This window comes from Solanum stenotomum, chromosome 1 (genome assembly GCF_019186545.1).
Source record: "Solanum stenotomum isolate F172 chromosome 1, ASM1918654v1, whole genome shotgun sequence".
In the NCBI taxonomy this organism is placed as follows: Eukaryota; Viridiplantae; Streptophyta; class Magnoliopsida; order Solanales; family Solanaceae; genus Solanum; species Solanum stenotomum.
This window is the reverse complement of record NC_064282.1, coordinates 32,195,042-32,221,224: the sequence shown is the minus strand read 5'-3', so window position 1 is coordinate 32,221,224 and position 26,183 is coordinate 32,195,042. Positions and strand designations below refer to the sequence as shown.

The window sequence follows — 26,183 nt, the reverse complement described above, 5'->3', positions numbered from 1 at the left end:
AACAAAACTGGAAAGCAGGGATTCAAAAGAAGAGTCGAGTATGGTTTTAGAACCCATACAAAAGGCACCGATAATTGTGAATGGTGCAAGTTCAAATTTTGGAGACTCGAGAAAACTAGTGTTGTATGTCCCTGGAGCTGTAAAAAGAAGAGAAGTATCGTTGAATGGACCAAAATTATACATTCCTGGTAAGCTTCGAACATTGGGTCAAAATCAAGAAAGTGTGAAAGAGCCAATTGCGATACAAATTGCAACACAACTTCCGATGACAAACACCAAGATCGTTCCATGGAACTACAACAAAGTCGTTGTTACCCACAAGGGAATAAAGATTATTGAAGAAACAAATGAAACAAGAGGATTAACTCGTTCTGGGAGGTGTTATGCTCCAGAAGAATTAAGAAGAGACAAACAAGCCAAAGAAAATCAGTTGCCGGTTAAAAAACCTGTCACTGAGGAGGAGGCTGAAGAGTTCCTGAAAAAGATGAAAGCTCAAGATTATTCTGTTATTGATCAGTTGAGGAAAAACCCACTCAGATATCCTTGTTGTCATTACTCATACATTCTAAAGAGCATCGTGAAGTTTTGACCAAAATCTTGAATGAGGCACATATCTCACAAAGTATCATGGTGGGTCACTTGAAAAAGATGGCCAACCGAATATTTGAGGTAAATAGAATCACTTTCACTGATGATGAATTGCCTTTGGAAGGATCTGGGCATAATAAGACGTTACATTTAACCGTGAAATGTGAAGAACACTATGTGAAGAGGGTCATGGTTGATGGAGGATCAGGTGTAGACATATGCCCTCTTTCTACTCTACAAAGGTTGAAAATCAACATGGATAGAATTCGTACTAACAATGTCTGTGTGCGTGCATTTGATGGCGCAAAATGGGACACTCTTGGTGAAATATACTTAACTATTACAATTGGACCAGTGGAGTTCGGAATCACTTTCCAAGTAATAGACATGGACATTTCTTACAATCTAGTTTTGGGTAGGCCATGGATCCACCTGGCTAGAGCTGTGCTGTCTACTCTGCACCAAGTGGTCAAGTTTGAGCATGATAAACTGAAAATCATTGTCCATGGTGAAGATGATCTCCCAATCATCCGAGATCCTTCAATACCATGCATTGAGGCCAAAAGAGGTTGTGAATCCCTCAACTATCAGGCTTTTGAGATTATAACAGTCAATCAGTTTTCGGTAGGGAAGCCTATACCACAACCTCATCTATCATCTGCTTCAATCATGGTGGTGTCCCAGATGGTACAGAACGGCTATGAACCTGGAAAGGGACTAGGGTTGTCTTTGCAAGGAATTGTAGATCCCATCAATCTGATGGGTAATCAAGAGACATTCCGTTTGGGTTTCAATCCAACTAGATTTGATAGAAAATGGGCAAAAGATCGTAAAAGAAATGTTTGGAATTTGTTGAAGCCAATCCCTCATATTGCTCAATCTTTCGTTAAATCTCGAGGTAAATCGAGTCCTGACTTCTCTGTCCAGAATGATGTGGATGAAATATGTCAAGGTATCAAGGAAATGTTTTATGACGTAAACATGACTCAGATGGGTGAAGGCACTAGTCATATGGATGTGCAATTCGTCGACCCGAATGTCCAGCTTAACAACTGGGAAGCCACTCCTCTCCCTACAAGGAGGGAGTCTTGGTAGTTTATTTTGTTGCTTTTAATTTATTTATTTGGATTATTCTCAGGGTTTTAATTCAAACATTCTATTTGTCTCACTGTGGTGTTAACCCTAATATCATTTCCCATTTAATACAATGAAGTTCTAGTTTTACAGTCATATTCTATCATCTTCTCTGTTCTTACTCTTTCTAATATATGTCCTCTTATTTTTCATTTCAGTTACGTTAAATGATGACTTTAATAATATGACATGCATGCGGAGTTTACAGTTAGATCCTAAAAAGTTGTCTGATCTCGAAACAATGAATCGTAAGTCTGAGGAATATGATGAAGATGAAGCTTATGAAGAAATAAAAAAAGGATTGGATCAATTTGAAAATAAGCCTAAACCTAATTTAAGTGAAACTGAGGCGGTTAATTTAGGAACTCCTGAAGAAGTGAGAGAAATAAAGATAAGTATTCATGTTGATCAGAACATTCGAGACGACATAATTCAAGTTTTATTTGAATACAAAGATGTCTTCGCTTGGTCCTACGACGACATGTAGGGTTTAAGTGCTGATTTAGTAGTTCAGAAACTTCCAATACATCTTGATTTTCCACCTGTCCAGCAAAAGCAGAGAAAGTTTAAGACAGACATGAGCGATAAAATTAAAGAGGAAATCATGAGGCAACTGAGTGCAAATGTGATCAGAGTTGTCCAATACACTACATGGTTGGCTAATGTTGTGCCACTGCTAAAGAAAGATGGAAAGATCAGAGTTTGTGTTGATTACAGAGATTTAAACAAAGCAAGTCCAAAGGACAATTTTCCATTACCCAACATTCACATCCTGGTTGATAATTGTGCCAAACACGAGATTCAATCTTTTGTGGACTGTTACGCCGGATATCACCAAATTCTCATGGATGTAGAAGATGCAAAAAAAACTGCTTTCACCACCCCATGGGGTACATATTGTTATAGAGTCATGCCATTCAGTTTGAAGAATGCGGGAGCAACCTACATGAGAGCTATGACTACCATATTCCATGACATGATGCATAAATAAGTTGAGGTATATGTTGATGATGTCATCATTAAATCTAGAACGCAAGTCGACCATGTGCGTGATCTAAGAAAATTCTTCGAAAGATTGAGAAAGTACAACCTCAAGCTTAATCCAGCTAAATGTGCATTTGGAGTGCCATCTGGCAAACTTTTGGGTTTTATAGTTAGTCGAAGAGGCATTGAATTTAACTCCTCTAAGATAAAGTCCATTTGAGAATTGCCACCTCCAAAAACCAAAACTAAAGTCATGAGTTTTCTGGGAAGGTTAAACTATATCAGCAGGTTCATTGCTCAACTCACCGCCACATGTGAGCCGATATTCAAGTTGTTGAAAAAGAACGCTGCTATCAAATGGACAAGTGAGTGTCAGGAGGCTTTTGACAAAATTAAGGAATATTTAGCAAACCCTCCGGTATTGGTCCCACCAGAACTTGGTAGGCCGTTATTCTTATATCTTTCAGTGATGGATAATTCATTTGGTTGCATTTTAGGACAACATGACATTACGGGAAAAAAGGAACCAACCATTTATTATTTGAGCAAACAGTTCACAAGCTATGAGGCAAAGTACACTCTGTTAGAAAAGACTTGTTGTGCTTTGACTTGGGTTGCCCAAAAATTGAAACACTATCTTTTGTCCTACACGACCTATCTTATATCTCGAATGGATCCTTTGAAATATATTTTTCAAAAATCCATGCCAACAGGTAGGTTGGCAAAATGGCAGATTTTGCTTACGGAAATTGATAATATTTATGTCACTCGCACCGCCATGAAAGCACAAGCGTTGGTCGATCATTTGGCAGAGTATCCGATCGATGACGAATACGAGCCCCTAAGGACATACTTCCCTGATGAAGAAATCAACTCTATTGAGGAAGAAATTCCTGATGATGGTCACGTGTGGAAATTATATTTTGATGGGGCTGTCAACAAAAATGGAGTAGGAATTGGGGCAGTTCTTATCTCACCAAACGAATGTCATTATCCTGCCACAACATGACTTCGATTCTTTTCTACCAACAACACAACATAATATGAAGCTTGCATCATGGGTTTGAATATGGCAATAAATCTGGATGTGCATGAGTTGGTGGTTTTGGGGGATTCTGATTTGCTCATTCGACAAGTTCGAGGTGAATGGGAGACTCGAGACATTAAACTCATACCGTACAAATTATGTTTAGAAAACCTCATCAAAAGGTTCAAGTCCATTGAATTCAGGTACATTCCCAGGTTTCACAATGAGTTAGCTGATGCTTTGGCCACCCTAGCCTCGATGTTTCCATACCCGGGTAATACCTATATTGACCCGTTGGAAATCCAATTTAGGGATCAACATGGTTATTGCAATATAATTGAAGTAGAGCCAGACGGTGAGCCCTGGTATCACGACATTAAAAGGTTTTTAAAAACTAAAGAATATCCACTACATGCTGATAGAGATAAAAAAAAGAATTATTAGGCGACTCGCCAATGGGTTCTTCTTGAGTGGCAATATCTTATATAAAAGGACTCTAGATTTGAATCTATTGCGATGTGTGAATATTCAAGAAGCAGAAGCACTTATGAATGAGGTGCATTCAGGGGTTCGTGTCCCTCACATGAATGGTTATGTTCTAGCAAAAAAGATTATGCGGGCAGGGTACTATTGGTTGACCATGGAGCGAGATTGCTTCCGATTTGTATGCAGGTGCCATCAGTGCCAAATTCATAGCGACTTGATTCACTCACCCCCTTTAGAGTTGCACCCTATGTCTGCTCCGTGGCCTTTTATGGCTTGGGGAATAGACGTTATTGAGCAGAAAGCATCTATTGGGCATCAATTTATTTTAGTTACCATCGACTACTTTACCAAATGGGTGGAAGCTGTCACATTCAAATCAGTCACCAAGAAAGCAATGGTGGACTTTGTTCATTCAAACATCATATGTCGTTTCAGTATACCAAAAATCATTATTACAGACAATGCAACGAATCTCAACAGCCACCCGATGAAGGAAGTTTGTGAGCAATTTAAAATTGTTCATCGTCATTCAACCCCTTATCGACCCAAAGCAAATGGGACTGTTGAAGCGGCAAATAAAAACATCAAGAAGATTCTTAGGAGAATGGTGCAAGGATCTAGATAGTGGCATGAAAAACTACTATTTGCTCTCTTGGGATACCGCACGTCTATTCGTACATAAGTCGGTGCAACTCCTTACTTATTGGTTTACGGAACTGAGGTTGTCATACCCGCAGAAGTTGAAATTCCTTCTCTTCGAATCATTGTCGAAGAAGAAATTGAGGACACGAAATGGGTTAAATCAAGGTTAGAACAATTAGCACTGATAGACGAAAAACGGTTGACATTAGTTTTCTTTGGTCAATTATATCAGCAGAGGATGGCTCGAGCTTGTAACAAGAAGGTACGCCCAAGAAATTTTGAAGTCGGTCAACTTGTTGTGAAACGCATCCTTCCCCATCAAGACGAGGCCAAAGGAAAGTTTGCCCAAAATTGGCAGACCCTTATGTTATTAAACAAGTGGTATCAAAAGGAGCTTTGCAACTGGCAGATATGGAGGAAAAGGCGATCGACACAATTGTTAACGCAGATTCGATCAAAATATACTACGTTTAACACTTTTTGTTATGATACTCTCGTGATTGACATTCTTAAGATGAGAGGATAAAAATATATCCTCCTTTATTTCAAACACCACTTGTCTGGTGGCAAAAAAAAACAAATAGAATAAGAATAAAAAAAAAAGTTTCATTGAACTACGTTCGACCTGATTCCTAGGAGGATACGTAGGCAACCCTTCATTGGGGTTTGGTCTAATCACTAAATAAAACAATAATCATGTTCTTCAATTCTCCAAGGGATGAGACATGACATTGTGACTGTCGGTGTGTTACCACAAAAATAAAAAAATAAAAAAAATAAAATAAAATGAGAAAGTCTTATGAGTGAAAACCCTCACGGGCACCATAAGACGATAGTAAGTTCAGAGAAAGAGATAAGAATGTCTTGTTGGTGGAAAACCATGAAGGGCACCATTGATCAAATGATGACATTCCTTCTTGGCATGAACACAATCAAGATAGAAGTCAGGCTATAGACTGAAAGGTACAACATTGTTTCATGAGATTCGGACAACTTAGAAGGATCAAACGTTTAGTCCAAATGCATGTCATGATTCATTAAACTGGTCACGTACTTTTAGATAAGATTTTTTTTCATTCCTTCTAAACATTTACTTATTTCCTCCTTCTAAAGACATAACTTTTCTTTCATAACCCTTTCATGTCATTTGTACTTGTGTTTGGTATTCTTTGAGTCTCATTCAGCGTAAACTCGTGTCAAGTGAGAAAATCAAATTGAAGTTGCGAAATTGACTACTATTTCCAGTTGAATGTTAGGGACATGCACAACATTGACTAGGGCTGTGAAACAATCGAGAAAAAATATCTATCAAAAATCGATACCGTGTGAAAAATCAGTAAAGCAAGAAAGTTGCTTTGGAAATAATGAACCACACAATGTGCACAAAATGGAAATGGGTCAAAATGTTCATAAGAAGTGTTTTAAGGGAAGATAAGGACCGTCTCTAAAGCATCTTCAAGCTATTCGCGCAATCGTCAATATGATGATTCTTTCAACCAACACAGATTCAAAGTCAAACTCCACAAGATATTCGAAATCACAAACCAACCACCATTTAGAAAAACTAACAAAATATTCTTTGTTTTAAAATAGGTACAAAGAAAAATCGTGCAAGTAATTCGCGAGAGTCAAACGCCACGAGGTAAGTTCTTGAATCCATGTCTCTCCTACACTATGCACCACAATAATAATGATAACAATAAAAAAAAAGATTAATTTTCTTAATAAAATCTGGGGCATTTTATTTTATTTTTATTTTTTGTTTGTTTCTTTTATGTTTGGAAAACGTACAAAAATAAAAATAAAATAAAATAAATGATCTTAAGTATAATAATAATAATAATAATATAAGTAAAAAAAAAAAATATATATATATATATAACCCCTATTTTTATTTTTCTCGTCTTCACAGGGCACAATAATTCCTGGTTGCATATAGGGCACAATAACCCCTATTTTTATTTTTTCATGTATTTACAGGGCTCAATAATCCCTGGTTGCATATAGGGCACAATAACCCCTATTTCATTTTTCATTTCTTCACAGGGCACAATAATCCCTGGTTGCATATAGGGCACAATAATCCCTATTTTTATTTTTCATGTCTTCACAAGGCACAATAACTCATGGTTGCATATAGGGTACAATAACCCCTATTTTATTTTTCATGTCTTCACAGGGTACACTAATCCCTGGTTGCATATAGGGCACAATAACCCCTATTTTTATTTTTCATGTCTTCACAAGGCACAATAACCCCTGGTTGCATATAGGGCACAATAACCCTTATTTTATTTTTCATGTCTTCACAGGGTACAATAATCTCTGGTTGCATATAAGGCACAATAACCCCTATTTTATTTTTTTCATGTCTTCACAGGGCACAATAATCCCTGGTTGCATATAGGACACAATAACCCCTATTTTATTTTTCATGTCTTTACAGGGCACAATAACCCTTGGTTGCATATAGAGAACAATAACCCCTATTTTATTTTATTTTCATGACTTTTCAAGGCACAATAACCCCTGGTGGCATATAGGGCACAATAGCCCCTATCTTATTTTTTCATGTCTTTACAGGGCTCAATAATCTCTAGCTGCGTGTATGGCACAATAACCCCTATCTTATTTTTTATGACTTCATAGGGCGTAATAACCTCTGGTTATATTGGGCACAAATCTCCCTTTATTTTATTTTATAAAAGTATATTATTATTATGCCTAGTATAAACTTTTATAGCTTTCATCAATAACTCACAAAATTTTCCTAGTGCATACTGGGGCAAAAATTTTGTTTCGTTTGTTTGTTTTGTTTTATGGCGTGCAGGTTTCTACAAAGTACACCAATTTGAAGTTCAAGAATAAAATCCTCGTTTTGATTAGAGAAACGAAGAATGTCAGATGTCAATGACATTTAGAGTCACTTTCAACCCATGTAACGGCTCAACATACCATGAATCATCTTCTCAAGAAAACAAGCACTCAAGAATATCATGCGAAAGAGCGTCAACGACTCAAGTCAAATCATAAGTTTCAGATCATAAATTCAAATATCAAGATCAAAGTTCGGAATCGATGTACCTACCCAAAGAAGGTGAAGCGATAACCGAAGATTCAAAATGGAGACTCAGTACTAGTGGAGTAGATATGATCTTGTATCTTTCCCTTCTCTCCTATTGTATTTTTCCTTTTAATGTAACAACTGGAGCTACGAACCGAAACCTCGACAAAACCTCACTCGACTACCTAAAATTATTCTCCCGTCCCTTCCTATATATTAACTACACCTGATTCCTTATCATTAACTCAGGATAGGTAGTTTATCTAACGTTAGGGCGTGGTCAAACCTCTTCTCTTTTATTTATTTTCACATTTTTGGATCAATGTCTCAGTAAAAAATTAGTCACATTGTTCACGTTTTTGCATGAAAACTCTTCATGTTGTTCCAAACAAAGAGGGGCATACTGTGAACACCTAATTTTTGACCAAAACATGAAGATTTTACACCCAATTTTAATATTTCAGTAGGGTTATATTTAAAATAAATGAAAACATGTCATCGGAAAAGTCTCAACCTTTTGGAAAGGTCACAACTCATCAGAAAAGTCACAACCCTTTGAAAAAGTCACAACTCATCAGAAAAGTCACAACCCTTACAAAAATTTACAACTCATCGAAAAAGTCACAACCTTTCAAGAGAACATATGTTATTCAAATAGATATAGATTAGTGTTTTAAGTAGGGGTACTATAGTAATTTAAAGGCCGAACCCATCGGTGGCCCCCTAAAGCTGGCACTAAGTTTCACTTAGACACCTCAACTGGTTGATGTTCATTTTGACACTTTTTATTGACATGTCAAAGTGAATGTGATACACTCAACAATAGAGCATGAAAGACTCAATTTAGTTATATTTTCATTTATTTTCTCTTCTTCTTCTCCAATTTTCAAGCTACCACCTCCCACCAATTTTTGAAGCTTAAACTCCTTTAATGGAGGTCAAATGTTTTATTCAAATCCGTTTTCAAGTCATTTTTCTTCTTCTTCATTGTATTCCTTCTCTAAATCTACAATAACTTCCCTCCACCTTTTTTTCCGGAAAAATGGATACCAACACTCATATTTCATATTTATTCTCTCTTTCTTTCTTCCTCTCCCTCTTTTTTTCCCACAAAACAACACTAAAAAGAAAGAAAAAAATAATAAATATGAAAAATAGTAAAAGAAAAGAATTAATTTAAAAAAAAGTACAAATGAGATTTTGCATGTAATGAAAAAAGACGATTTTCGATGAGAAAGGAGGGTAAGGTACCATCACCACTCTCCACCTTTTTCGTCAAAAAGATGGATACCAACACTCCTAATTTATACTTTTTCTTTCTTTCTCTCCCTCCCTCCCCTTCCTCTCTTTTTCTTTCAAAACAACACCAAAACAAAAGGAAAAAAAAAAGATCCTAAACAATTAAAAAAAGTAGATTAAAAAATGGAGAAGGGCCTAAAATTCCCCTCAAGTTTTTGAATTGGTACAAAATTTTCCTCCATCCACCTATCGGCACTAAAATGCCCCTGACGTCCACCTTTCGGCTCAAAAACGCCCTTATGTCTAGCGGTTCATACTCATTAGGTGGATGGAGGGTAATATTGTACCAAATCTCATAGTTTAAGGGCATTTTAGGCCCTTTTCCGTTAAAAAAATTAAAATTACTTAATATATAAGTTCACATGATTGACTTGATTTTAAATTTCGTACTAAATTTAAAATTATAAAAAGGTTAGGCATCTACTCTCTACATGCCTCCCTCCCCGGCCCTTCACTTCCTATCTCTTCCATTTTTTTTATTTGGATCTTGTCCACCATTTTATTTTATTTTAATTTATAACAAACAAGAGAGAGAAAAAGAAGGAAAATAACGATGCATTCATATATAAATAATTAGTTCAATAAAAGATGACTTAATTATGCAAATATATACAAATATTACATTTTTCTTTTGTGTGTACCCAAAATTAAAATAAAATAATAAAAATAATCATTTCTCTTATCCCCACCCTCATCCCATCATGACAATAATACTAATTAAAAGAATATAAATATGTGAGTTCATTTCAAGTTCAAGTCCCGGATATCCTAATTAAGAATAAGAGATTACAAAAAGGAATAAAAGAGAAAATGAACAACACATTTGGATAATCTATCTATCTATCTATCTATCTATCTATATTACCTTAAAAGCATAAACTCCTAACTTAAATGTCAAATTACTATAATATACCTAACTTAGATTGTGACTTTTTCGATGAGTTGTGAGTTTTTCGATAATCTCTGAATTTTTTCAAAGGGTTGTGATTTTTCGATGAGTTGTGACTTTTCCAAAGAGTTGTGACTTTTTCAATAAGTTGTGATTTTTCCAAAGAATTGTGACTTTTTCAATAAGTTGCAACTTTTCAAAGAGTGTTGACTTTTTCATCAAGTTGTGACTTTTCCAAAGTGTTGTGACTTCTCGAAAAGGTCATAATTTTTCAGATAAGACACAAAAAATATTTGTTCATACTACCCTTTGTTACTATAAATAGAGGGACTTCCTCTCATTTTCCAACCACACTTTTTTCTAATCTTCTACTCTTCTTCTTCTTGCATTTAAAATTTTTTTTATGTAATTTATTGTCGTTGAGTGAGTTTGAAGTTTAGTAAAATATGAGGTACCACTATTCTGATGAAGTAAGTCGTTCTATCCTAAGAGGGTATATTTCATAACCTTGAGTACTTGAGGAAAATAATTTAATTTTAATGATATAATAATTATTTTTTTGCTTAATATACACATTAGTATGTAATGTTCCAATATATGAAGTCAACATGATGCAATCTAAATTCATTTGTTTTTTTTAACAATTTTCTTGTGATGTAGATATATGCTTCTGAATAACTTTTTCTAAAATTTAGAGAATTGTCACGATTTATTTTTGATGCTCAAGACAAAAGAATGACTTTATTTATGAATATTACTTATGTGATTTAGACTCCCAGAAAGTTTTCTTCAAAATAGTTATTACTATATAAACATTACCCTTTTATTTTACATATTTACTATTTCTTAATATTTTAGTATTTTAGATGAAGAAAAGTTATTTACTTATTTACGAAGAAAAGTTCATATGAGTTTTAATACCGCCAGTTGAAGTTTGTATTAGTTTAATTTTTATTATTTATTTAATAGCTAATTTTATGAGATAAATATTTCCATTAATGCAAATATATATTTATATTTAGGTAGGTATTTGTATTTAAACTAAAGTATTATATATGTCACAAATGCATCATCAAGTTAACGAGATCTTCTAACTTGAAAATATATTGTTTTAAAATATTCTGAGTTTTTTTTCAAGAAAAAAACTCACAATAAATGTGAAAATATGTGAATATATAACATGTAGTTGTTCTTTTCACAAGTTCATATGACATCTGTATGCCATTTGGAAAATAATTTCCTTCCTCAAAACATTCCATCTTATGTATAACATTTCTTACGTGTATTTTCTACTACACAGATGCACCATAAGTTTTTCAGTCCTTGTAATATAGACTCTACTAGTTACTAAATCATAAATTGTCAACATAATCTTCTTCAACCAAATTGTAATATATGTAACATGCTACAGAACAAACCAAATGGTATTTGTTTGATCGACATTTTCCCCAGTCATTGACCTGTTCGTATTGATGTTTTATTTTGGACATTTCTTGGGAATTGTAACACCATGTATCCGAAAGTAGGCCAAAATGCAAATTTCAGAGTTTCAAGTGCAACCCACGGGCCATAGGGTGAACCACGGCCCGTTCTGGTGGTCCGTGGTTCACCACCTGCAACCCTTTGATGAGTCCTGGATTTGGACCCATTTAGGGCTTTGTTTATATAGATTTAGTATCCTCAAATGCTTAATTTGTGCCAATAACTGATGTAAAATCCTTGATTTTTAGGTGTATGGATTGGGGAACATAGCAAGGACACTAACATGCAAAAAGGAACAAAATGGGTTGAAGAAATGAAGATGGGCCAGCCTGAGGATTGCCAAGAGCACTCAATGTGTCACTGAGTTGCTCATCAGACAGCCTAAAGTTCCAGTGTGCCAAGCTCTGAAGGGAAGAACCAAATCGGTGACGAAAATGAGAAGTTGGCAGATCGTTGAGTGATTCCACGAAGCCAAGATAGATTGCCCAAAGTTACACACCTTGAGGATGCTGAATGCCAAGGTGAAAGGGAGATGGAAGATACTAAAGGGTGGCTCGCCGAGTGGATAGGCGAGCCCGACTTACTTCGCCGAAGGGGCTGTCATAGCGCATTTTTGGCTACAATAAATGGTATTTTGAACATTTAGTTTAGTATCAATCAATTAATCTTTTGAAAAACAATCTTCTGAGATTTTAGACATTAGAGATAGTTTTCTCCATAGTTTTTGTTTAGCTTTGAAGGATTGAAGAAATTCACTTTTGAGAAATTGGAAGTGGGTCTTTGAGATGCATCAAATTGGAGCATTGTAAGGACAAAGTTACTATTACCCAGTTGATAGATGATCAATTTGGTAACTGTTTTTAGCTTTTTATAATGTCTAGCTAAAACCCCAATTCTTAGGGTGTGATCATGTTATTCTGGGCTGATTTAGCTTATGGGTATTGCTTATTGTTAGTTTAAATGCTATTTAAAAGTGAGTTTAATCATTAATTATGGTTTAATTTAAGAATTGTAGTTGCAAATGCAGTTCTATGTTTGTGTTCTTGGCTTGCTCGAGAGAGAGGTTTTTGATTAATGGTTTGTGGGTATTGGGTTGATCTGGGTTCAACGAGAGAGAGTGAATTTGAAACCCTTTCCCACACATTTAGCTCGAAAGAGTGAATGGATTAATGTGTGGGCTGGTTGTAATTGGCATGCTTGTTGATGTTCGAGAGAAATCACTTGATTCAAGGTAATTGTTCGAGAGAAAATTACCTCCCTTATATCCTAGCCTACTCACTAATATCTAGCTATTTACTAATAGTTGCAATTACCCATATATCTATATTTGCCTATAATTGATCACATCCCAAGAATCTATCTCATCATTGTTAATTCGTATTGTTCGTGACTATTGTAGTTTATAACTAAAACCAAAACACCCCATTTGACATTCGTGTCACCCCCTAACTTGATTATCTTTTTAATCGATATTTTCTATTCCTATGGCTGATTAGACTGCATTCATACTTCCTAATTGAATCTTAAAACACGTACCCCTCCCTATGGGATTCGACCCCAACTCATTTAGTTGGATTTTATACTGATTAACGATGAGGTGTGCTTGAAACGTTAAATCAAGATGGTGTCGCTTCCCGGGAGGAATGTTGTTTGAAATTCTTTTGGTGAAGTTGCATTGTATTCTTTTTAGTCATAGTTGAATCTACTTGTTTTTGGTTTTGGTATTTGTGTTGCTGTTCAACAGAGGAAATGAGTGTTAACGGTAGGTATGGTAGCCAAGTGGGCCACCAATATGACATCGGAAATCTTAATGATGTCAACGGCCCAAATGTCAATGACCCAAATCTAGTGGGTGGAGTGTAACACCTCTCTATTTGAAAGAACTAGAAAGAGCTAGAATTGGAAATAGTCATTTTTTGAAAAGAATGAAAAATCTGGAAAATTGGTTTAAGTTAAGTTGAGTTTGAGATTTTGGTCAACTTCAAATGACCTTATATCCTAACTCAGGATAAGTTAGGTGTGCTTCCAGATACCGTACGAAATATCTTGGAATTATCTTTCCAACGCCGCTGAGTTTGCACGATTCCGAGTTTATATAAGTGAGATATGCCCATCTGAAGTTGGGCTGTTTGGATAAGGAAAGTCCAATGCAGATTTTTGAAGGGTATTTTGGTCTTTTCCATACCCAATTATATTAATTAGTTGTTGGTTATTACTTAGGGTCTAAACTAAAGTTGGTCAGTTTACATTTTTAAAATTTGTGTTAGGGTTTTGACAGAAGAGAAAAGAAGAGGAGAAAGTAGAAGAGAAGACAAGGAATCATGAATTCTTGAAGCTAAGGTCGTGCATTTCGTCAAGGGGCGATCCCTATGAGGTATCTGAGATTAAATAGCATTGGGTTAGTTCACCCACACGCCAAACATGATTCAATTTAGCGTAATTGTATTATTTTGAAAGACAAGTTTATGAGTTCTTGAAGAAATTCGATTGAAATCTTGTGGGTTCTTGTTGTTGAAGTTTCTTGAGTTGGATTCATGCAATTAAATGTGTTTTCGAGTAGAATCTTAGGTATTTTTGGGATATAGTGGATTCCAAGTTTTTGGTGGAAGAACCAAGTGAAATTTGAGGGCTTAGAGTTGAAAAATGAAGAAGAAAATTTGGGATTTTTTGGGGAAGGGGTTGGGGCACCGCGCATCTCAGCTCGCCCCAAAACAGTTCCTGAATTTTGACCTCTGGGGTGTCGGGCCAGCTAGAGCACCCCAAGTCAGTCTCTGAATTTTACCCTCTGACGCCCGTCTCTCAGAGCGCCATGGACGCCAATTCTCTCACCTTTCCCCCTTCTTTCCTTACTAGTTCCTTAGCAACGAACACATGTTTTGTAGTCGATTTATATACTCTAAGGTACATCTAAACATCATGATATCATCCATAAATATGAGATCATGAACCTTGAATCCATAATTCAATTCAAGGAAAGTTAAAAGTCAAGTCAAAAGATTAAGAGTTAAGTCAAGAGAAGTTAATAGAATTTTCCAAAAGTCTTTTACAAATGTTTTAACTTTGTTTTAAGATTTAAGCTTTGAGTTGAGTAAAGAGTAAGAGTAAAGTTCATTTCTTCAAAGATTATATGGGAACTAAATATTCCCAAGAGTTAAAATGTTTCCACATTTGAGCAAGAAAGGAAAAACTGATTTCCAATAGAGCTTTTAAGCTAAGTTTTTGAGTAATTAACTCAAACCAAAGAAAGAGTTTTTGTTTAAAAAACATATGATCTGAGTATATTTTGGGAGTAGTATTGAGCACCGATATGGGGACGCGAATTCATAATAAATCAAGTCTCCATAAACCATGTAGCTATCATGGGTAAAAAAGGATCATACTTTTTAGATGATTCCTTAGTGCTTTTTAGCATAGACTAGTGGATCCACTTAGTTAAGGCGTTCTATATGACGGCAAAGTATAGGATAGTTCTGGCAACGTGGGTAAGACGTTGTATCATCACTTAGGCTCATAGTGGTGGTTGTCGGTTAGAGAAAATCCCACAGTGTTATATTACTTTATATGTAAACTGAGTTGTTATTGCATTTATGTAACAAATTGAGTTGCTACCTCATATTTTAAATGCTTTGTATAACTGCACTATTATTGTTGTTTACTTTGCATTTGAGTTAAGTTATTACATCAGTTGAGTAACGCCAAGGTAAGTGTTCTTTTCAAATTCCTTTCAAGTTTATGTCTTGTTTAGTATTCCCTTCGCATACTCATACATTCAATGTACTGATATCATTTGGCCTGCATCATTTTATGATGCTGACACAGGTAACCAGGATCAGCATCTAGCGTCTCGTTGATCCAGTTGAGCACTCAGAATCAGTTGGTGAGCCTTATTGCTTTCTGGAGGGCTCTCTTTTACATTGCTTTCTAGTAGTTCAATTGTTAGGATGATCGGGGGTCTTGTCCTAACATCCCTCTTTATTTTAAAGGCTTCATAGATAAGTAGTTATAGTTCTTTAGTCTTTCCATTTTAAGTTGTTTATGTTAAGTTGCCATTTTGGATAAGATATTATCTCTTGAAGTTATTTGCATAAGTTATATCTTGAGACTGTTTTCTTGATTATTAAGTCTTCTTCTACAAGTTAGGCCAGGCTAAGGATTCGCTTGGGGCCATCAATGGTTCTCGAGTGCCAGACCCACCAAGGGTGTAGGCTCGGAGAGTGACAAACATGGTATTAGAGCACAGAGTTCAAGAGTCCTAGGGAGTCTATGAAGTCGTGTCTGTAAAGTTCTAGTTATCGGTGTGAAGCGTACCACATCTATAACTAGAAAGTTGCAACACATGGGAAATTACCTTACTTCTTTCACACTCATTTCGTGCGTTAGAGTTTGATCTCTAAAAACTTTCTTCTAATTCGTGATTATGTGTGTCTTTCATTTAATCATGCCTCCATGAAGAGCTGTTTGAGGTCGTCCTGCTAGAAGGAACGTTGAGGAGCAAGGGGTACCTAATGCACATGATGAAGTGCAACCCCAAGGAGAAGTCACGAATGTTGAGTTCAAGGAAGCAATCCGAATGCTAAGCCAAGTTGTGACTAACCAGGTTGGGAAACAAAGAGGAGCTAGACAGGAAGTGGTTGATACTTTGAGGATTCGAGAGTTCCTGAGGATGAATCCTCCATGTTTCACTTGCTCAGGCACTACTGAGGATCCGGAGAATTTTGTTGAGGAATTGCAAAAGGTATTTGAGGTCATGAATATTGTCGATGTTGAGCGAGTTGAACTAGCTGCATATCAACTAAAGAATGTTGCTAGGACTTGGTTTGACCAGTGGAAAAAGGGTAGAGTGGAGGGAGCACTACCTGCTAGTTGGGCTTTTTTTGAGAAGGCCTTCTTGGGACGTTTCTTTCCCCGAGAATTGAGAGAGGCCAAGGTACGAGAGTTTCCCACCCTTAAACAAGATTTACTAAGTGGTCATGAGTACAGCTTGAAGTTCATCCAACTTTCCCGATATGCTCTGGAGATGGTTCCGAATATGTGAAGTATGATGAGTCTTTTTATTTCTGGGTTGCCTCGTCTGTCAAGCAAAGAGGGCAAGGCAATCATGCTAATTGGGGACATGGATATAGCAAGGTTGATGGTCTATGTGCAGCAGGTTGAGGAAGAGAAGCTGAGGGATAGGGAGGAGTTTAGAAACAAGAAAGAGAAGACAAGGAATGAGTCCGGGCAGCAAAGAAATAATGTGAACCGGTCTTCTTTCCACCAAAAGAAAAAGGAACCTGCTCCATCATTTGCTAGTGCACATGCACCTAGAAACAAAGGTGAGTATACTAGTTAGAATCCCCAGCACTTCAGGGCTAGACTTGCCCAATCTCAGGGTAGTGCGGCACAAGGAGGTAACTGGGCTCCTGTATGTGCTAAGTGTGGTAGGACCCACCCGAGTAAATGTCGCAATGTCTCCACAGGTTGTTTCAAGTATGGACAAGAGGGTCACTTCATGAAAGAGTGCCCTAAGAACCGGAAAGGAAATGGAAATCAGGGCAATAGGGCCCAATCTTCATCAGTTTCTCCACAAGACAGGGATGCACCTAGAGGAGCTACTTCCGGTACTGGCGGAGGTGCAAACCGCTTTTATGTGATCACAAGTAGTCAAGAGCAAGAGAATTCTCCAGATGTTGTCACTGGTATGATCAAAGTCTTTAATCTCGATGCTTATGCTTTGCTAGACCTGGGAGCAAGTTTATCTTTTGTGACTCCTTATGTTGCAAATAATTTTGATGTTCTTCCTGAGAAACTTTGTGAACCCTTTTGTGTTTCTACACCTCTTGGGGAGTCTATTCTAATTGACCGAGTATATCGTGATTGTGTCATTTCCATCAATCATAAGAACACCATGGCTAATTTAGTTGAGTTAGACATTGTAGATTTTGATGTCATTCTTGGTATGAACTGGCTTCACGCCTGTTATGCCTCTATTGATTGTAGATTTCGAGTTGTTAGGCTCTAAATTCCTAATGAGCCAGTTATAGAGTGGAGTAGTAGTTCAGCAGTGCCTAAGAGTCATTTTATTTCGTACCTTAAGGCGAGAAAGTTAGTTTCCAAGGGGTGTGTCTATCACTTAGTCCGAGCTAATGACTCTAGTGTTGAGATATCTTATGTTCAGTTAGTTTTAGTTGTGAACGAGTTTCAAGAAGTCTTTCCTGATGATGTTTCCGGAGTCCCTCCTGAGAGGGAAATAGACTTCGGTATAGACATTGTTCCAGATACTCGTTCTATATCCATTCCGCCATATAGAATGGTACCAGCAAAGTTAAAAGAGTTGAAGGAGCTATTGAAAGATCTCCTAGATAAGGGTTTTATTCGAAAAGTGTCTCACCTTGGGGCGCTCTGATATTGTTTGTGAGGAAGAAAGATGGTTCCCTTAAGATGTGTATAGACTACCGCCAGTTGAACAAGGTTACCATCAAGAATAAGTACCCTCTTTCAAGAATTGATGATCTCTTCGAACAACTTCAGGGTGCTACTTGTTTCTCTAAGATAGACCTCAGATCAGGCTACCATCAGTTGAGGGTAAGGGAATGTGATATTCCAAAGACAGCATCCAGAACCCGTTGTGGTCATTATGAGTTTCTAGTTATGTCCTCTGGTTTGACCAATGCGCCTACAACATTCATGGACCTTATGAATAGAGTATTCAAACCTTATTTAGATATTTTTGTTATCGTGTTCATTGATTACATACAAATCTATTCAAGGAATGAAGAAGATCATGCTAGTCATCTCAGAATACTTCTCCAAACTTTAAAGGATAGAGAGTTATATGCCAAGTTCTCTAAGTGTGAGTTTTGGCTTGAGTCTGTGGGATTCTTAGGCCACATTATGTCTGGAGAGGGAATTGAAGTTAACACTTAAAAAATAGAGGAAGTGCAGAATTGGTCCAGACACATATCTCCAACTGATATTACGAGTTTCTTGGGGTTGGCTGGATATTATAGAAGGTTCGTAGAGGGGTTCTCATCTATTTCATCCCCTTTGACCAAGTTGACCCAGAAAACAGTGAAATTTCAATGGTCTGAAGTTTGTGAGAAAAGCTTTCAGGAATTGAAAAAGAGGTTGACTAATGCCCAATATTGACTTTAACAAAAAGTACTCAAGGTTTTGTCATATATTGTGATGCGTCTAGAGTTGGTTTGGGTTGTGTGTTAATGCAGAATGGCAAAGTTATAGCTTATCCCTCCAGACAGCTGAAAGTTCATTAGAAGAATTACCCAACCCTTGATCTAGAATTGGCTGTCGTAGTATTTTCTTTGAAAATATGGCGCCATTATCTTTACGGTGTTCATGTGGATGTGTTCACCGATCACAGGAGTCTTCAATATGTGTTTACTCAGAAAGAGCTTAATCTCAGACAAAGGAGGTGGTTAGAATTACTCAAGGATTATGACCTGAGTATTCTTTATCACCCACATAAGGCTAATGTTGTTGCTGATGCTTTAAGCAGGTGGTCTATGGGTAGTACCACCCATGTTGAGGAATAAAAGAGAGAGTTAGCGAAAGATGTGCATAGACTTGCACAATTGGGAGTTCGTCTAATGAATTCCACTGAAAGAGGAGTAGTGAGGATGAATAGGGTTGAATCATCATTAATGTCAAAAGTAAAAGAGAAATAAGACCAAGATCCTATTTTGCTTGAATTGAAGGAAAATGTTCATAAGCAAAAAGTATTGGGTTTTGAACAAGGGGGAGATGGCATGTTGAGGTATCAATGTAGGTTGTGTGTACAAAGGGTGGATGAACTCCAAGAGAGGATTATAGAGGAATCTCATAGCTCCAGATATTCCATTCATCCGGGTTCCATAAAATGTGTTGTGATTTGAGAAAAGTTTATAGGTGGAGTAGTATGAAGAAGGGCATTACAAAATTTGTTGCTAAGTGTTCGAATTGCCAACAAGTTAAAGTAGAGCACCAAAGGCCTGATGGTATGGCTCAGAATATAAAACTTTCATAATGGAAGTGGGAGATGACCAATGTGGACTTCATCACAGGTTTACCAAGGTCTCGCAGACAAAATGATTCTATTTGGGTGATTGTTGATAGAATGACAAAATCAGCCCATGTTTTGCCGATAAAGACTACCCATACAACAGAAGACTATGCCCAGTTGAATCTTCAAGAGATAGTTAGACTTCATGGGGTGCCAGAATCAATTATTTCAGATGGAGGTGCCCAAATTACTGCACAGTTCTTGAAATCTTTTCAGTAAGGCTTGGGTTCAAAGGTGAACTTAGGTACTACTTTTCATCCTTAGACAGATGGGTAAGCAGAGTGAACCATTCAGTCCTTAGAGGATATGTTGAGGGCTTGTGTGATTAATTTCAAGGGGAATTGGGATAATCACTTACCTCTCAGCGAGTTTGCTTACAACAATAGTTACCACTCTAGCATCCAAATTGCTCCTTATGAAGCTCTTTATGGGAGAAGATACAGATCTCCTATTGGATGGTTTGAAGCTGGTGAAGCTGGGATGATAGCACCAGACTTAGTTCATCAAGCTATGGAGAAGGTGAAAGTTATTCAAAAGAGGTTGATAACAGCGCAGAGTGGTCAAAAATCCTACACTAATCTTAGGAGAAGGGAGTTAGAGTTTGAAGTAGATGATTGAGTATATTTGAAAGTTTCACCCATGAAGGGTGTTATGAGATTTGGTAAGAATGGGAAGCTTAGTCACCGGTATATTGGTCCTTACAGAATATCCAAGAGGATTGGCAATGTAGCTTATGAGTTAGAGCTACCACAAGAGTTAGCAGTGGTTCATCCGGTATGTCACGTCTCCATGTTGAAGAAGTGCATGGGAGATCTTTCGCTTATCATACCAATTGAAGATATTGGTATCAAGGATAGCTTATTATATGAGGATATTCCGGTTTAGATTCTAGACCGCCAGGTTCGTAAGTTGAGAACTAAGGAAGTAGCATCAGTCAAAGTACTTTGGAGGAATCAGTTTATGGAGGAAACTACTTAGGAAGCTGAAGAAGATATGAAGAAGAGATATCCACATCTCTTTGAGCCCGGAGAAATTCCAGACCAAGGTACTAAATTCTCTTCTTAGTACTCTTTAATTTATAATACTTGATGTGTTACTTTTGCTTGTTGGGTGTTTGAATTGAATGATAGTTGTTACACCCTTAGCCTGGTAAGAGTAATCTTATTCGAGGAAGAATGTTCCCAAGGGGGAGATATTGTAACACCTCGCTATTTGAAAGAACTAGAAAGAGCGAGAATTAGAAATAGTCATTTTTGGAAAGAATGAAAAATCTGGAAAACTAGTTAAGTTAAGTTGAGTTTGAGTTTTTACTTCAAACGACCATAACTCCTAGCTCAGGATGAGTTAGGAGTGCTTCCAGATACCGTAGGAAAGATCTTGGAATTATCTTTCCAACTTCTCTAAGTTTGCACGATTCCAAGTTTGTATGAGTGAGACATTCCCATTTGAAATTGGGCAGTTTGGATAAGAAAAGTCCAATCCGGATTTTGGAAGGGTATTTTGGTCTTTGACATACCCAATTAAATTAATTTATTTTTGGGAATTACTTAGGGGTCCAAACTGAAGTTGTTCAGTTTACACTTTTGAAATTTGAGTTAGGGTTTTGAGAGAAGAGAAAAGAAGAGGAGAAAGGAGAAGAGAAAGCAAGGAATCGTCAATTCTTGAAGCTAAGGTATGTAAGATCACATAGCGTTGAATTAGTTCAACCATGCACCAAACATGATTCAATTCAGCCTAATTGTATTATTTTGAAAGACAAGTTTATGAGTTCTTGATGAAATTCGATTGAAATCTTGTGGGTACTTGTTGTTGAAGTTTCTTGATTTGGATTCATGCAATGTGGTGTGTTTTTTAGTAGAATCTTATGTATTTTGAGCATATAGTCGATTCCAAGTGTTTGGGGAAAGAACCAAGTGAAATTTGAGTGTTTAGAGTTCAAAGACAAAGAAGAAAATTTGGGATTTTTTAGGGAAAGGGCAAGGGCGTTGCGCCTCTAAGCGTGCCCCAAAACAGTCCTGAATTTTGACCTCTGGGGCGCCGTGTCAGCCAGAGCGCCCCAATTCAGTCTTTGAATTTTACACTCTGGCGCTCGCACCTCTCAGAGTGCCAGTGATGCCAGTTCTCTCACCTTTTCCCCCTTCTTTCCGTACTAGTTCCTTAGCAACGTACCTATGTTTTCTAGTTGATTTCTATACTTTGAGGTACGTCTAAACATCATGAATCATCCATAAACACGAGATCATGAACCTTGAATCCATAATTCAATTCAAGGAAAGTTAAGAGTCAAGTCAAGAGGTTAAGAGTTAAGTCAAGACAAGTTCATAGAGTTTTCCAAAAGTCTTTTACAAACGTTTTAACTTTGTTTTAAGAGTTAAGCTTTGAGTTGAGTAAAGAGTAAGAGTAAAGTTCATTTCTTCAAAGATTATATGGGAACTAAGTATTCTTAAGAGTTAAAATATTTTCACATCTGAGCAAGAAAGGAAACATTGATTTCCAAGAGAGCTTTTAAGCTAAGATTTTGAGTAATTATCTCAAACCAAACAAAAAATTTTTGTTTTAAAACATACTTGCTGAGAATATTTTAGGAGTAATATTGAGAACAAATATGGGGACACGAGTTCATAATAACTCAAGTATCCATAAAAAATGTAGCCATTATGGGTAGAAAAGGATCATACTTTTTAGATAATTCCATAGTGCTTTTTAGCATAGACTAGTGGATCCACTTAGTTAAGGCGTTCTATATCATGGCAAAGTATAGGACAGTTCTAGCAGCGTGGGCAAGACGTTGTACCATCACTTAGGCTCATAGTGGTGGTCGTCAATTAGAGAAACTCCCACAGTATTATATTACTTTATATGTAAACTGAGTTGTTATTGTATTTATTTAACAAATTGAGTTGCTACCCCCTGTTTAAAATGATTTGTATAACTGCACTATTATTGTTGTTTACTTTGCATTTGAGTTGACTTATTACATGAGTTGAGTAAAGCCAAGGTAAGTGTTCTTTTCAAATTCCTTTAAAGTTTATGTCCTGTTTAGTATTCCCCTCGCATACTCGTACGTTCAATGCACTGATTACATTTGGTCTACATCATTTTATGAGACACAGGTAACCAGGATCAGCATCCAGCGCCTCGTTGATCTAGTTAAGCACTCAAAGTCAGTTGGTGAGCCTCCTTGCTTTCCGGAGGGCTCCCTTTTGCATTGCTTTCTAGTATTTCAGTTGTTAGGATGATCGGGGTATTGTCCCGACATCCCTCTTTGTTTTAAAGGCTTTGTAGATGAGTAGTTATAGTTCTTTAGTCTTTCCATTTTCAGTTGTTTACGTTAAGGCTTGAGTAAACATTTTTTACTAAGATATTATCTCTTGAAGTTATTTGCATAAGTTATATCTTGAGTCTATTTTCATAATAGTGCTTTTATTTGGTGTTAAGTGTTGAATTGGATTTATAATTACAACCTGAAATTTGAAGCATAAATAAAAAAGGTGCAGCAAATGTTCAGCTAAAGAGATTGTTGTCATACTTCCATAATTGAATTCGAAGGAAAAGCTACTTTATGTGGGATTGACCCCAACTCATTTAGTTGGGTTATATATTGACTAATGATCGTCGACACTTAGAAATGGATTAAGTGTCCTTGAAAGGTTAATCAAAATACGCCGCTGCCGGGGAGTAGCATTACTTAGAATTCTTTGATCGAAGATTTGATTTGTGAATTGGTTGGATGTGGTTGAATTGGCTTAGGATGCATTGTGTAGTGTTGGTTGGACTACATAGAAGTAAAAATGAGTGAGGAAGAGGTTAATGGTAATCAAGTAGGTCATCGAGAAGGTATCGGTGATATCATAGTGTTTACAACCCATCTCATTTTGGTGAAATGGGTGCAATTCGCATACCACAAGCTGATAGAAATGCAATATTTGAGGTCACTAGCACAACTCTTCATCTCCTCCAAATGCGAGGACTCTATGGAGGGATAGCACACGAAGACCCGCATTAGCATATAAGAAGTTTTACAGAGGTGTGCAGTCCGTTGTCATTCAAGAATGTGTCACAAGAGTCAATCCAGCTTCGGTTATTTCCACTATCTTTGACGGGGGAGGCTAGCAAGTGGTTGGTCGTGTTACCAAACAATTCCATCATATCACGGGAGGAGTTTATTATAGCGTTCAATAAAAGATTCTTTCCTTCATCAAGGATGATGAAGCTTAGAGACAACATTCAAGGTTTCAAGCGATGGGAGGGTGAACCTATCCATGAAACGTGGGTGAGGCTTAAGAAACTCTTACTTAAATTCCCAACTCACAGGCTACCAAACAATTTACTACTCCAATAGTTTAATCGAGTCTTGATTCGATTTATAAAGGTGTGGCTGATCAATTGGTACGAGGGGGAATAATGTTGCAATCATTTGAGGTAGCTTCATTTCTTCTTGATGACATGACTAAAATAAATCAAGCGTGGTACACCCAAGATGATCAAGTCTTCCTCTTTTTGTTTTAGAATGACACAAGAACAAATTGATAAGGAAAGAGAGAGGGATGAAAACATCAAGAAGATGTTGACCCAAATGGTGCGATTACAAGAGCATATGATGGAGAATGTGGAAAATCCCAAGGGGACAAGTGGAGTGTTTAGAGTTGAGGAGGGTTCTTCCTCCGGTTATTCAAAGTTGGGGGAGAATCAAGGTTGGAACTCCAAGAGATACGAGGAGGGTTTCCACCCACGCTATTTACAGTGGGGCGGGAATCAACGTTAGAACTATCACAAGGGGGAAGAGCAAAGAAGATACTATCAAGATTGGGCCGAGCAAAGTGACTATTGGAAAAGGGAGGAGGACTATGAAGAAGACCACACTCACTCAAGTGAGAGCCCAAAATCGAAAGGGAGTGCAAGTAGTCCACGAGTGAATGATTTGTTGTCACACATCCTTGATAAAGTCAAAGGTTCAGATGACTTGTTAAAAGGGATAAAAGACGACTTTTCATCATTGAACAATAAAGTGAACTCTCACGCAGATCTAATCAAGATACTTGAAAGTCAGTTGAGTTCACTTTCAGCACAATTAAAACCAAGAATGATAATGAAAGATGATGATAGAGAGCTGGTTGTGGTTACTCGAAGTGGAAAGGTGGCAATAGGAGATGTGATGGGAAATGAATAAGCTCAAATGCATGAAGAAGACAAAAGGATGGAGGAAGAAGAAGCACCTATCCATCAAAGCATTGCCAAAGGAAACACAATCAAAGCCCAAAAGTTATGCAACCTTTACCCAAAATATCTTCTCCATTTCCTCAACATCTAAAGAAGAAGAATGAGGATGAGAAGCTCAAGATGTTTTTATCGATGTTCAAGACATTATCAATTAATCTCCCTCTAGTGGAAGAATTGTTGGAAATGCCGGGGTATGCCAAGTTTATGAAGGAGTTAGTCACAAAGAAAATGAGTTTGGATTTTGAGACAATCGAAGTCTCCCATAGTTATAGTGTAATTCTGACTAAGGAGCTAATAAAAAAGAGAGAAGATCCCGGAGAGTTCACCATCCCATGCATCATCGGCATGCTCCAATTTGCTAAAGCCCTATGCGATTTGGGAGCAAGCATCAACATAATGCCATATGCAATCTATAAACAAGTTGGGTTGGGGGAACCGAAAGACACAACAATGACACTCTTGATGGCGGACCGATCAATTAAACATTCTATAGGGATACTATATTACATCTTGGTTAAGGTTGACCGATTTATTTTCCCGGCTGATTTTTTCATTCTCGATTGTGAAATAGATGCTGAAATTTCCATCATTTTAGGAAGATCATTCTTGGCAACCGGAAGAGCGTTGGTGGATGTTGAGAGCGGAGAATTGAAGTTTCGGGTGAATGAAGATGAAGTAACCTTTAATGTGTGAGTCGATGAAACACCCAAATGATATTCATGTGGTCTCCACTGTCGATGTTATTGATGAGGCGGTATTTAGTGTGAGCCATTTGATGTGTATGAGTGAGCCACTTGAAGCCGTGCTTGCTAACTATGATGAGTTCGACATTTAAGGCTATGAAGAGGTAGTAGCGGCTCTATCAGGTTTGGGGGGTATTCAAATACTCCAATGAAGTTGGACATTGATTTAAAACATCGAGAAAGTCCTCCCACAAAGCCATCAACAGAAGAACCACTAAATCTAGAGTTGAAGGTACTTCTCTCCCATCTCCGATATGCTTTCTTGGGGGAAAATAATTCCTTACCGATGATCATTGCAGTTGATTTGCTTGATTGGCAGATAAAATTTCTCCTTGAGGTGTTGAGAAGGCATATCAAAGCTATAGGGTGAACTATCGCTGATATAGTGGGCATTCCTCCTGATATTTGCACTCACAAAAATGCAGCTTGATAGTGATTGTAAGCCAAGTGTTGAACATCAGCGGAGATTGAACCCACCAATGCAAGAGGTGGTGAAAAAGAAGATAATAAAGTGGTTAGACACAAGTGTGATCTACCTTATTGTGGATAGAAAATGAGTAAGTCATGTACAATGTGCATCGAAAAAG

At 37.1% G+C, this 26,183-nt stretch overlaps 1 pseudogene; it reads left to right on the top strand.

Annotated features, from left to right (window-relative positions):
* Positions 1-3,763: 3,763 nt before the first annotated feature.
* LOC125874543 (uncharacterized) lies at positions 3,764-16,630 on the top strand (annotated as a pseudogene).
* Positions 16,631-26,183: the final 9,553 nt, after the last annotated feature.